Below are 11,995 nucleotides of genomic sequence, written 5' to 3'. Positions count from 1 at the left end.
TTTAATCTTTAGACCACATCAGGATGTGAAATGTGATGTTGTTTATAAGTTTTACCAAGATAACGAAGACAATGATAAGTGGCGTGTTATAGGTTTTGAAGGTTCTGAATGGACCAATTTTATTATGTTAAATGGATTACAAAATGGATACACTTGCATGTTTTCACGTTTGGGCAATCACAAGTATAAGGTTGATGAGCAGGTTGGAGTGGGTATGTGCTTCTTGTTTTTGTTAATATATCTAATTTTGGGTTGCATTAACAATGTTCAGTGATAAATTTTTTAATTATTTAATGTGTAAAGTAATGTAATAAATTATTGTTGCTCTCTCTTAGGTTTGAAGAATGTTAAAGTTGATAAGCGGTACAAAAAGAAATAAATATTGAGGTTATGTTTGATGATAGTATTCCTGCTGAATGTAGGTTTAAGAAAAGCAAAGACATGAATTTTGGCACCTCACACATTTTGTTAAAATTCACAAAAGATTCTCATACTAAAGTTGGAACTGGTAAATTAAACAACTTCTTAACTATGTATATTTCTCTTTCATTTAATCATTTAATATCAGTTGATGTTAATTATATAACTCAATCTTTAGCTTATCAGTTGATGTTAATTATATAACTCAATCTTTAGCTTATAGATACTGCCAATGTACTTTGTTCGTCAACAATAATTATATGCATTCTCCCAAGTTGTTTTCTTGTATGATCACCTCAAGTTTTATGCAAAGTTGAAGATAAAGGAATGTCTAGGAAAGCATAGTTCTTGGGTAAAAAGGTGTTAGGTCGAAAATCGACTAAGTATGATTTGTTCAAAATAGTTGAAGTTCAGTGAAGAAAGATTGCTCAGGATTCTGAAGTCATTCAGAATAAAGCTCACTGAAGCTTCACTTCAGATTCAGAATCAACTTACACTGAAGACGTTCAGACTGAAGTCAAAAACTGAAGACTGAAGAAGAAGATCATCTCAGAAGCAGAGCTCAGAGAAGATCTTACCTGAAGTTGAATCTGAAGAGGCTCAGTGAAAAAGTACTTACAACACTTTTTCACTGATTACGAGGAAAGTCTTTTTGCAGCTTTAACTACCTTTACCCGGTTAATTTCTCTCAACCTGGGATTGGGAAAGTTTTAGCAAAAGGTTGGGAATAAAGTATGTCAAGTCACATCAAAGAAACTTACATACTTTACCTTAAACAAGCATGTTATGGATTTGTCCCACAAATCCATAAATGCATCCAACCATATTTTTGTACGGCATATTGCCATGCCATCAAGACATGTTTGCCTATAAATATAAGACTTCTCACACTTGCAAAATTGCTTGGAACTTTGGCAATTGCAACGTGTGATATTACTCTAAGTATTCTTACGAGTAATTCCTTGTCGCATAGATCATTTGTATTTCTGGGGTTGTTTAGATACTTTCACAAGTGTGATTATCTTTGTTCCGCAACAACTCTTGTATTTTGTTTATAGCAATAAATAAAATACATTGAAAAATACATCTTGACTCATTGCCATAATACTTGATTATATTTAATAATTTATATAGTTTCAAGCAATCGTACTTTATTATTCTTATCCATTATCTGGATCGTAATTCTAACTAGTCATATCTAGTTTCGACTTACTTGCCAGTCGGGTTTCTTGATATAACTTGTGATTATTATTGTCTAATCTTATATCTTGTTATATCTTGATCTCTTGTACATCTTGTTAGGTGGACTTACATTTGGTATCAGAGCCTCCCAGGTTAAATCTTTAAATTGTTATACCTGTTTTGATCCTACAAGATGTTTGGAACCGAACAACCGAATCCTAACCCAAATGTCAATATGAATCAAAATCCACCACCTCCACCACCAGTTCAACCCAGTGTTCATGTTCACTTTCCAAACAATCCGGTACCTAAATTTAATGGAAATAGTGACACATTCATTACTTGGAAGGCATGTATGCTCAAGTACATTGCTGGAGTTGAAAGACACCTAACCACTATTCTTGTAGAAGGTCCTTACGTTCCCATGAATGCATCAACTGTTGTTTTTAACAAAGATGGGACCCCTAGGTTAACACCCAAAGAGAAAGATCATTGGTCAGAGGAAGACCATCGTTTGGCTGACCTAGATTTCAAATTACAAAATATGATTCTCTTTGCTGTCCCAGAAAGTTTGAAACCCACTCTTGTTTTACTTGATAATTCTAAGTTGATGTGGGAAGAATTGCTAACACAGTTTGAAGGAACAAAGGAAACTATCACAACAAGAAAAGTTTCTTTGAATAAAAAATATGAAGCATTTTTTGCATTACCAAATGAATCTCTAACTGAAACATATCTTAGGTTTACAAATTTGGTCAATCAATTAAAAGCTCTTGGTGTCACCAAAGACAAAGAAATTTTGCTTGAAAAATTTTGTGATATTTTACCTTCAAAATGGGAAAATTTGATCATGGTGTTAAGACAAGGCAACACTTCACAGCCACACTTTGGCCTCTTTGTATGGTGCTTTTAGATTTAGTGAAGAAAACAAAGCAGAGAGAGCCGTGACTGAGCAAGATGCAAAGAATCATTCATCTACCAAGTCAGCTTTTGTTCATTATTCTGAACCTCAAGATACTGCCCTACTATCTTCTGAGAGTGATCAGTCTGACTCTGTGAAGAAGATAGTAGCTGAACTAATGAAAGTTGGTATTTCTGATTATGCATCACATGAATGTGATGAGGATGATGATGATGATCTGGTCGCTATGATTGCCAAAACCTTTAATCGTTTTAAATTTAAATCCAAAAGAAATGGCAAACAATTTTCCTCAAACAACACTGTTGATAAGTCCAATCTTGAATGTTTTAAATGTGGAAAGAAAGGACATTTTATGAAGGAATGCAGATCATTACAACCTTCCTCATCACACACTGCCCCTAACCACTCTATCTTTCAAAAGCCAGATGATGGGTACAAAGCCAAGTACAAAAAGTTGAAAGCCCACATGGCAATGATGGCTCAAGAAGAATCCAACAAGAATAGCTGCATGGTGGCAGACACTGAAAAATGGGAGGATTCTGACGTGTCATCTGCCGATTAAGAAGAAGTAAGGGATATGTGTTTCATGGCTCGTGAAGATCTTAGTCATGTTGTTAAGTCTGATGTGGAATCTGGTCGTTGGGTAGATATAATCATGAAAAAGGTTAGTGATTTTGGTTTTGAGAAGGATGAAGGACTAAAACTGGATCTTTTAGTTCGAATTGAGGCCGACATATCATATGTTGAGACTGTGCGTTCAGAAAGCATTAAAAATTTTGAAATAAACTCTTCTGAACTGAACGCCAATCAGGCCAGATTGAAAGAACTGAAAGATGTTCAGTTGGCCTTGAAAAGTTATCAATCTCTGGTTTCTAAACTCGAATTGGAAAAAAAAGAGCTGAAAATCATTTTGGAAAAAGAACAAAAAATAATTAAATCTTGGATGAATTCACCCTTCCCTGAAGCTGCCGTTAAGAAAACTTTTGAAAATCAAAGAATTGCTTATGGCACTGGTGATCTTCATCTTGCATCAGTAATAACTGACCTAGATGCATTTCCCAAAGAAATGAGACCAGAAATCATTTTTAAAGATCTTGGAAAATCAAAAGTGATAACTAATCAAAACCAGGAACAACCTGAGGGCAAATCTGAAGCACGTCAGACCAGTGCTTCAGATAAGAAAACTAAATCCAAGAAGCCTTCCCCTCAGTCTTCAAATCAGGTTCCCAAGAACCAGAAAAAGAAGAAGAATGTCATCCCTGCTGAGCCTTCTACCTCAGATTCTGGTAGATCTCAGGTTTCTAATCAAGAGTCTATTTTGTTAAAAATTGAAAGTCAATTTCAAAATTTGGCTAGGCAAGTGCAGAGCTGTAATGCTCGATTAAAAAATGTTGAAAGCACTCCCCAAAAATCCAAACAAAACCCAAAGCCTTTTTCAAAGAAAATTAAACAAGAAAAGCAAAAATCTGAGAAGAAAAAGGTTTCTGAAGTCGTTAAACCAACGGTTTTTGTGTCATCTGAAATTATGACTGAAATTCCCTTTGATCCATCTGTTCCACATATACCAAAGAAATCTGAGGCTGTTCAGGGAAAGTCTAGTGAACCCATCAAAAGATGGGTTCCCAAAAAGAACTAATCTTTGTGTATGTGTAGGGTGACCGCAAAAAGAACACGTGGTTTCTTGACAGTGTTGCTGGTAGAACCATGACTGGTCACAAATCCCTGCTAGAGGAATATAGGGTGCAAGAGGGGCCCTTAACGGTCAGGTCAGCCAAATTCACAAAAGTTGCATATGTGAATGGTTTGAAATATAACCTGATCAGTGTCAGCCAACTTTGTGATGATGGCTTTAAGGTTTTATTTGATATTTCGCAAGGCACCATATTCAACAAAGATTGGAAGGTAGTAATGATTGCTCCCAGAAAAGGAAACATTTATGTAGTAGACATGAACAGTGCTACTTCTGAACAATGTTTCTATACAAAGGCTGATAAGGACACCAATTGGTTGTGGCAAAAAAGGTTATCCCATCTCAATTTCAAAAATATAAATAAGTTGTCAAGAAAACAACTTGCTGATGGGATACCAGCCATGTCTTTCAATAAAGACAAACCATGTCCAGGGTGTGAAATGGGCAAGGACAAAAGAGCATCTTTCAAGACTAAGCAAAATTTCAGCATCACTGAACCACTTCATATGTTACACATGGATCTCTTTGGTCCTGTGAATGTTCAGACTAGAGCAGGAAAGAAGTACACTCTGGTTGTAGTTGATGAATATTCAAGATATTTTTGGGTAATCTTCCTTAGAAATAAAAGTGAAGCTGCTGCTGAAATTATTGCCCTCATCAAACAAATTGAACTCAAACACAAGCGAAAAGTACGTCAGCTCAGAAGTGACAATGGCACTAAATTCAGAAATTCAACTCTGGAAACCTTCTGCACTGACACTGGCATATCTCAAAACTTCTCCTCAGCACAAACTCCAGAGCAAAATGGTGTTGTAGAGAGAAAGAATCGAACACTGATAGAAGCTGCCAGAAGTATGTTGAATGAATCAGGTCTTCCAAAATGTTTTTGGGCTGAAGCTATTGCAACTGCTTGCTACACCCAGAATCGTTCCATTTATGTCAAAGACATAAGAAGACTGCCTATGAAGAACTCAGAAATAGAAAGCCTAATATTGGATATTTTCATGTTTTTGGATGTCCAGTATATATTCTGAATGATTCCAGCAAATTGGGCAAATTTGATGCCAAAGCTGATAAAGGTTACTTCCTAGGTTATCCAACAATTCGCAAGGCCTTTAGAGTCTATAACAAAAGACTTGAAAAGGTTGAAGAGTCAATTCATGTTACCTTTGATGAATCAAATTCTGCAATCTTTAATAAACCAATCTCTGAACCACCTTCAGAAAGTCCTTTCAGTTTTGGTGATTCTGATCTAAATGACAAATCTGATCAGTCACCTGAACATGTTTTTGTTCAATCCAGTTCAGAACCAACTACAAATCAGCAATGTAACATTCCATTTTATCCCTCAGTCACATTCAAACTACCTACTGAACTGACTATTGGATCAGATGTGCATGCTACTCCTCAGATATCAGTATCCCCTGAAATACCTCAGAACGAAGAATTTCATGATGCAAATCATGATTTACAAGATGATGAAACCGAAATAGTTTATTCTGATCCATCTTCTGAAGTAGGACAGAGGAGTTCTTGCACTGATATCATTGTTCATCCTGGTCATTACTCTAAATGGACTCACTCACATCCAATTGATCAAGTGATTGGCGATCCAAGTAGAGCGGTTCAGACCAGAAGAACCACAAGCAATCAATGCTTATATGTCAGCTTCTTGTCACTGACAGAACCGAAGAAGATTGACGAGGCTTTAAAAGATCCAAGTTGGGTTGTAGCCATGCAAGAAGAGCTCAACCAATTTGAAAAGAACAATGTTTGGGAGCTTGTTCCATGTCCCTCCAATCTAAAGAAAGAACCAATTGGGACAAGATGGGTCTTTCAAAACAAGGTAGATGAAGATGGTCATGTAATCAGAAACAAGGTCAGCCTTGTTGCAAAGGGTTATGCACAAGAAGAAGGAGTTGATTTTGATGAGACTTTTGCACCAGTGGCCAGACTTGAAGCTATCAGAATATTCTTAGCATTTGCAGCTCATCATGAGTTCAAGGTCTACCAAATGGATGTCAAAAGTGCATTCCTGAATGGAGAGCTAGAAGAAGTTGTGTATGTGTGTCAACCACCAGGGTTTGAAAGCAAAGAAAAACCTCACTGGGTGTATCGACTGAACAAAGCATTGTATGGTCTGAGACAAGCAGCTAGAGCCTGGTATGATACTCTAACTCGACATCTTTTAGATAATGGTTTTCGTAGAGGTGCTATAGATAACACTTTATTCATCTTGCATGAGAAAAGTGATATCTTACTTGTACAAGTATATGTTGATGATATTGTGTTTGGGTCTCCAAATGAAAAATTGTGTGACAAGTTTTCAAAAATTATGTCTTCTGAGTCTGAAATGAGTATGATGGGTGAATTGACATATTTTTTGGGTCTTCAAGTGAAACAAACCAGTGATGGTATTTTTATTAATCAAGAAAAATATGTCAAAGATTTATTAAAGAAATATCAATTTGATTCAGTCTCATCTAAAGATACTCCAATTTCTGCACCATTAACATTGGACTCAGATCCTAATGGAAAACCAGTCGATCCCACAAAGTATCGTGGCATGGTGGGATCATTAATGTACTTAACTGCAAGTAGACCAGACATAATGTTTGCAACATGTCTTTGTGCACGATTTCAATCTGATCCCAGATGAGCACACCAGAATGCAGTAAAAAGAATTTTTCGATACCTGAAAGGTGTCCCCAGACTAGGTCTTTGGTATCCCAAAGGCTCAAGTCTAGATCTCATGGGCTATTCAGATTCTGATCATGCAGGTTGTAAGATAGATTGGAAAAGTACCACAGGTGGTTGTCATTTCCTTGGTGGCAAATTGGTTAGTTGGACGAGCAAGAAACAGACTGCAGTTTCATTATCCACTGCTGAGGCTGAGTACATTTCTGCAGCAAGTTGTTGTGCTCAGATCCTATGGATGAAAAACCAACTATCTAATTATGGTGTCAAGTACACAAGAACACCAATATTCTGTGATAACACAAGTGCCATCGCAATCTCTCACAATCCTGTCATGCACTCTAAAACCAAGCATATTGATCTCAGGTACCATTTCATTCGTGATCATATTTTAAAAAGTGATATTGAAATTCATTTCATTCCCACTGATAAACAACTGACTGATGTGTTTATAAAACCTTTAGATATCAAAACTTTTAAACATCTCATCAGTGAGTCAGGAATGCTAAATCCTGTGTAGCAATTCAGGGGGAATAGACAAAAATGTTTTTACAAGAAAAAGAAATTTTTCTGAGGGGGAATTTTTGCCTCAGAAAATATTTTGTCTGAAATGATTCAGAAACTGAAGGACTTCAGAGTTTCGAGAATATAAGAAGGTTCAGATTGCACTTCCTTAACCTTCCTCAAAACTTTAAATTATTCAATCTGAAGTTCATCTAAACCTTTTATTATATAATGGATACCTAGCTGGCAAGTGGATACGTGATTTTTACTGTTCCAGGATACCTTTTTGCTGATGTGTCATACCACTTGCGCTGTAAAGAAAAATGATCATTGCTTTTGCATTAAAAATGGTTGAATTTCTCTTGAAAAAGTGGGGTCATGGCCGTTGTTGCATTTAATGCGGACGTGTCGCCAAAAATTATTTCGGACTTCAAATCCGATCAAAATTACCATCAATTAAATTATCATTATATTTTATTGGGTTTGAATTCCAAAATCCTTTTTATTTATTTTCAACGGAAAATCCTTTTGTATTCCTTTGAAAATATATAAACCTTTTTTCAAGATCATTCTTTCATTTATTTCATTTTTCATTTACTCCCAATCATATTTCTCTCTCTCATTCTCTTAAGCATTCGACATTTATTTCATTTTCTCTCATAACTTCAAACCCTAAATTTTCTTAACACATTTTCATCTCCTTTCTTTCTTTTATTCTATCTCTTTTCAAATGGCTACTTCATCGACTGTCAAAGAACCCAAAACACTTATCGCTTTTGGATACTCACCACCGAAATCTGCAGTAAAGCCTAGTTCTCACCACCATCTCCTACGCTCTAACTGCTGATCCAGAGCGGTTATATCATCGTTATTTGTTAGAATTTTGGTATACGGCAGAAGTTGCCAAGGATGAGAAGTCGATAGCATTCACGCTGAAGGAAGGTACGGTGAAGTGCGTATTGACGCTTGATGGTTTCAGGGAGGCGCTCAGGTTAAATTATTTGCCTCCCAACACCCCTTATACAAAAAGGGGTTAACTTCAGAGAAGTTTTGCTTGCTACCGGCCACAATCAAATTCTTGATGATGATGGCCACATCTTCATTGCTGGTTTCAAAGGGTGCTGAAGATATTTTTGGACACAGATTGTGGAGTGTCTTGGAGGGAATAGTGGAGGTTTGGATCAAATCTCATTGATCCAAGTAGAGATGGGCTATTATCTCTGGCATGGGATGAAGGTGGACTTTGCTGAGATGCTGTTTGCTCAGCTGTTGACTAAGTTGAAGGGGAAGAGGAGCATTCATATTGCCTTCCCTAGATTTTTGAGTGTATGCTTTCTTGCAATTCTGGGAGAAGGATATTCTGACATCCTTCAGGAGAGCTCTCAGACGGACTTTTGCAAAGATCTCTCGAAGCTGACTGAGTCTGAGGACGAACCTGAACTGTCCCCTGCAATGCTTCAGGTACTTGGTAACAATGTTAAAACTGACGCAGTACGACCGGCTGGCTCAGAAAGATCACTGGGCGGGTCACAAAAGAATGTGAGACCGACCAGTCGATCTAGTGGCAATTTGTTACACTTGTTTAAACCCAAAACAAGTTCTACCCTGCTACCTTCATCTTCCATTGACCAACCTGAGGATCTCCCAAAAGATTCCTCAGGATCTCCAAAGGGTTTACTAGAACTGCGTCCTTTTAGGCCATCTTTACAACCCAAGGATACTAGTACCCAAGCTCAGCCTTCTGAAACCACAAAACAGGTTTCAGAAGAAGGTCAAATGGGAAACCTACAAGCAACCATCTCCAAAACTTCTTTAGGAGGAGATGGTGAAGATATTGGCGTGTCAGCCTAACACACATTAGAAGTTGAGTCTGCACATGCACTCCCTGTAACTTCACAAATCTTACACTCTTTGCATGCACAAACTTTTGATATTTCTCAGGTGATACCCTGAGAAATGGAGGTTTCAAAGTCTACGGCCAATGAAGAGACTCTTGGATCCAGCACAAGGGTTACTGAGGCACAAATGGTATCGTCTGAAGTTGTTCCACTTCTGACCAGTAACGATGCACCTGCTGAAGCAGCTGCTGAACTGGGTGCTGGCTTGGATTCTGGGAATCAAGACCAGAGCATATCTTACCAGATTGTAAATATCTGGGATGACGATGAGCTTCCTGAGGGAAACCTCGAAGATTTTGTGTTCGATGAAGACTTGTTGAGGGAGAATCTTTCAAATTCTGAGCCAACCCTCAATCCTGTTGAAGAACCCTTGTCACCACATCTTTTGGAACAACAACAACAACAACAACAACAACAAAATATTATTGATCTTGATCCACCTTATCAACCACCACCAATTTCTCATCAACATCCTTTGTTTCCTCAACGCACAACACCAGCTTATGTTACATCTGCCGTTTTTCAGCCACCTCTTCAATTCCTTCACCCTCAAATCCATGTTGTTCCACCAAGGAGAACGTATGATCTGCCAGGAGATCAAGAAAAGGAACTAGATTCTGAGACCGAGTCTGATGGTCCCTCAGAAAGAATTTTGGAAAGAACTCTGGCAAGCATCAGGACAACTCCCTTTGTTGCTTCAGCTTCCACTTCGTCTGTTGCACCTCTGAGCATGGAAGCTCAGCTAGAGAAGTCACAAACTGAAGTCCAAAACCTTCTCATTCAGGTTGAGGGCTTATCTAAATCTCTAGCTGCCAACACCAAGTCTCTGGCCGATTTGAAGGGTGCCCAACTTGTTATGGGTACTGAATTTACAAGAATAGCAGTTAATGAGAGCTTGGTGGTTGGGAAGTTACATGAATTGGTGTCATCATGTAATGGTTTGAGTAGGGCAATTGGTGAAGCCTTCAAGTTGACTAAGAGGGATGTGCAGAGTTCATTTGTTGCGAATCTGCAATCCTGGATACTTATGATACAAAACTCTTTCTTGGCACTTGAAAAAGAAGTTGGTGAGTTGGTTAAGAAGCCTAATGTTGATGAAGAGTCCCTTGGTGCCTCTGTTGGTGGAAAGGTTTCTGAGACACTGAAATCCATATTCTCTGAAGATCTTATCTCTCAAATTTCAGCGTCGGTGGCAGAAAAGGTTGAAGAGAGGGTCAGGTTGATGGTTTCTGAAGTCTCCAAAGCAACAAATGACAAGGTTGACAAAGTTGTTAGTGAAATGAAGAATTCTATGTCAACTCTTGATCAACAAGTTCAGAACAAGTCAAAGCAACTGGATGAAATCCTGGCCCTGCTCAAGAAAGCTCTTGAAATTGTTACTTCTCCCCCCTCTGGTGCGTTATCTGATGAAGAAAAGGGATTGCTGAAAGAAGTCCTGGAGCATGAGAAGCTGAACCTGAACTCTACATTCAGATTAAGAGCTCAGTTTGCCACTATGTCTAAGGGTATTTCTGACTGTATTACCCAGCAGAATTGGGAACCTCTGCAGGGCATGCAGAAGGCCATTGACTTATATGCTAGGATGCCTGCGGAGATTCCCAAAGGGGGAAGTGATGTGCCAATTGATTTGCTAGCCAGCTCTCAAGAATTAATAGAAGCAACCAAGAGGCAATCTGGATCTGAGGGGGAACAACTGAGGAAACAATCTGAACCTCAATCATCTGAACAAGCTAGGAAAGACAAAGGCAAAGCTAAGATGGTTGAGGAACCAAAGAAAAAGGGGACTAAGGACTCTAGTTTTGTTGTTGGAGAAAATGTGGATGAACATGGTTATCCATTGCCAGATTTAGATGCTGACCAGAAAAAGTTGGAAGCCCTTCAAAGACAAGTCTCCAACCAATTCATTATGTGGAGAGAAACCAAAGAAAGAGAAAAGGCCCAACACTTGGCAATGGGTACCATTGATCTGGTAGATGCTGCAGCTTTTGGCCTCTCAAATGAAAGATATCAGAAGATCAAGCATGATGCAATAGTGCAGAAGGCCTTGGTGGAAATGGCCGAATATGAATATGGGATGAAGTATTCTCCCTTGGAACAAAAGCTGGACCATCTCACTTTCAAGATATCTATTGAAGATCCGGTAAAGAATAGGAAGAAAGAGATCGAGATCAAAAAGAAGGAAATTATGTCCAGTGTTCTGAAGGCTGAGAAGGAAATCTGCAGGCCACATCAGAAGCCCAAACTTACTGGCCCAAGGACAACAAGAAAGCATGCTCGAGATGCTGACCTCTCTACATTCATACCTATTTCTAAAGAAGTTGCTCAGGTGAAGGATAAACATGAAAAGGATCAGTATGATTATTATATGAAACACAGGTGTCATCCTGCAAAGATCCTTGATGTGCAAATTCTGAAGGAAGATGGTCTAAAACTGTTCAATCTGACTGTGAAAAGAGAAGGTAGAGCTGAAGAAGAATATGAGCAGGTTTCGGTGCATAAGTTTGGGTATTCTAAGCACAAGGAGATGATCAATGCTCTGAAAGGAAAACCGAAGTCTCATCTGAATGGCGCCTGGATGCTGAAGATCCAACAAAAAATGAAGGCCAAAGTTGAGATGGAGGAAAGACTATTTGGGAAGATCAGCTCTCCAAAGAGAAAGGCTACTGAAGCACCTTCTGGCTC

The sequence above is a fragment of the Erigeron canadensis genome, chromosome 6 (assembly GCF_010389155.1).
Source record: "Erigeron canadensis isolate Cc75 chromosome 6, C_canadensis_v1, whole genome shotgun sequence".
NCBI lineage: Eukaryota > Viridiplantae > Streptophyta > Magnoliopsida > Asterales > Asteraceae > Erigeron > Erigeron canadensis.
The sequence above is the reverse complement of the archived record's forward strand: the minus strand, read 5'-3'. Positions refer to the sequence as shown.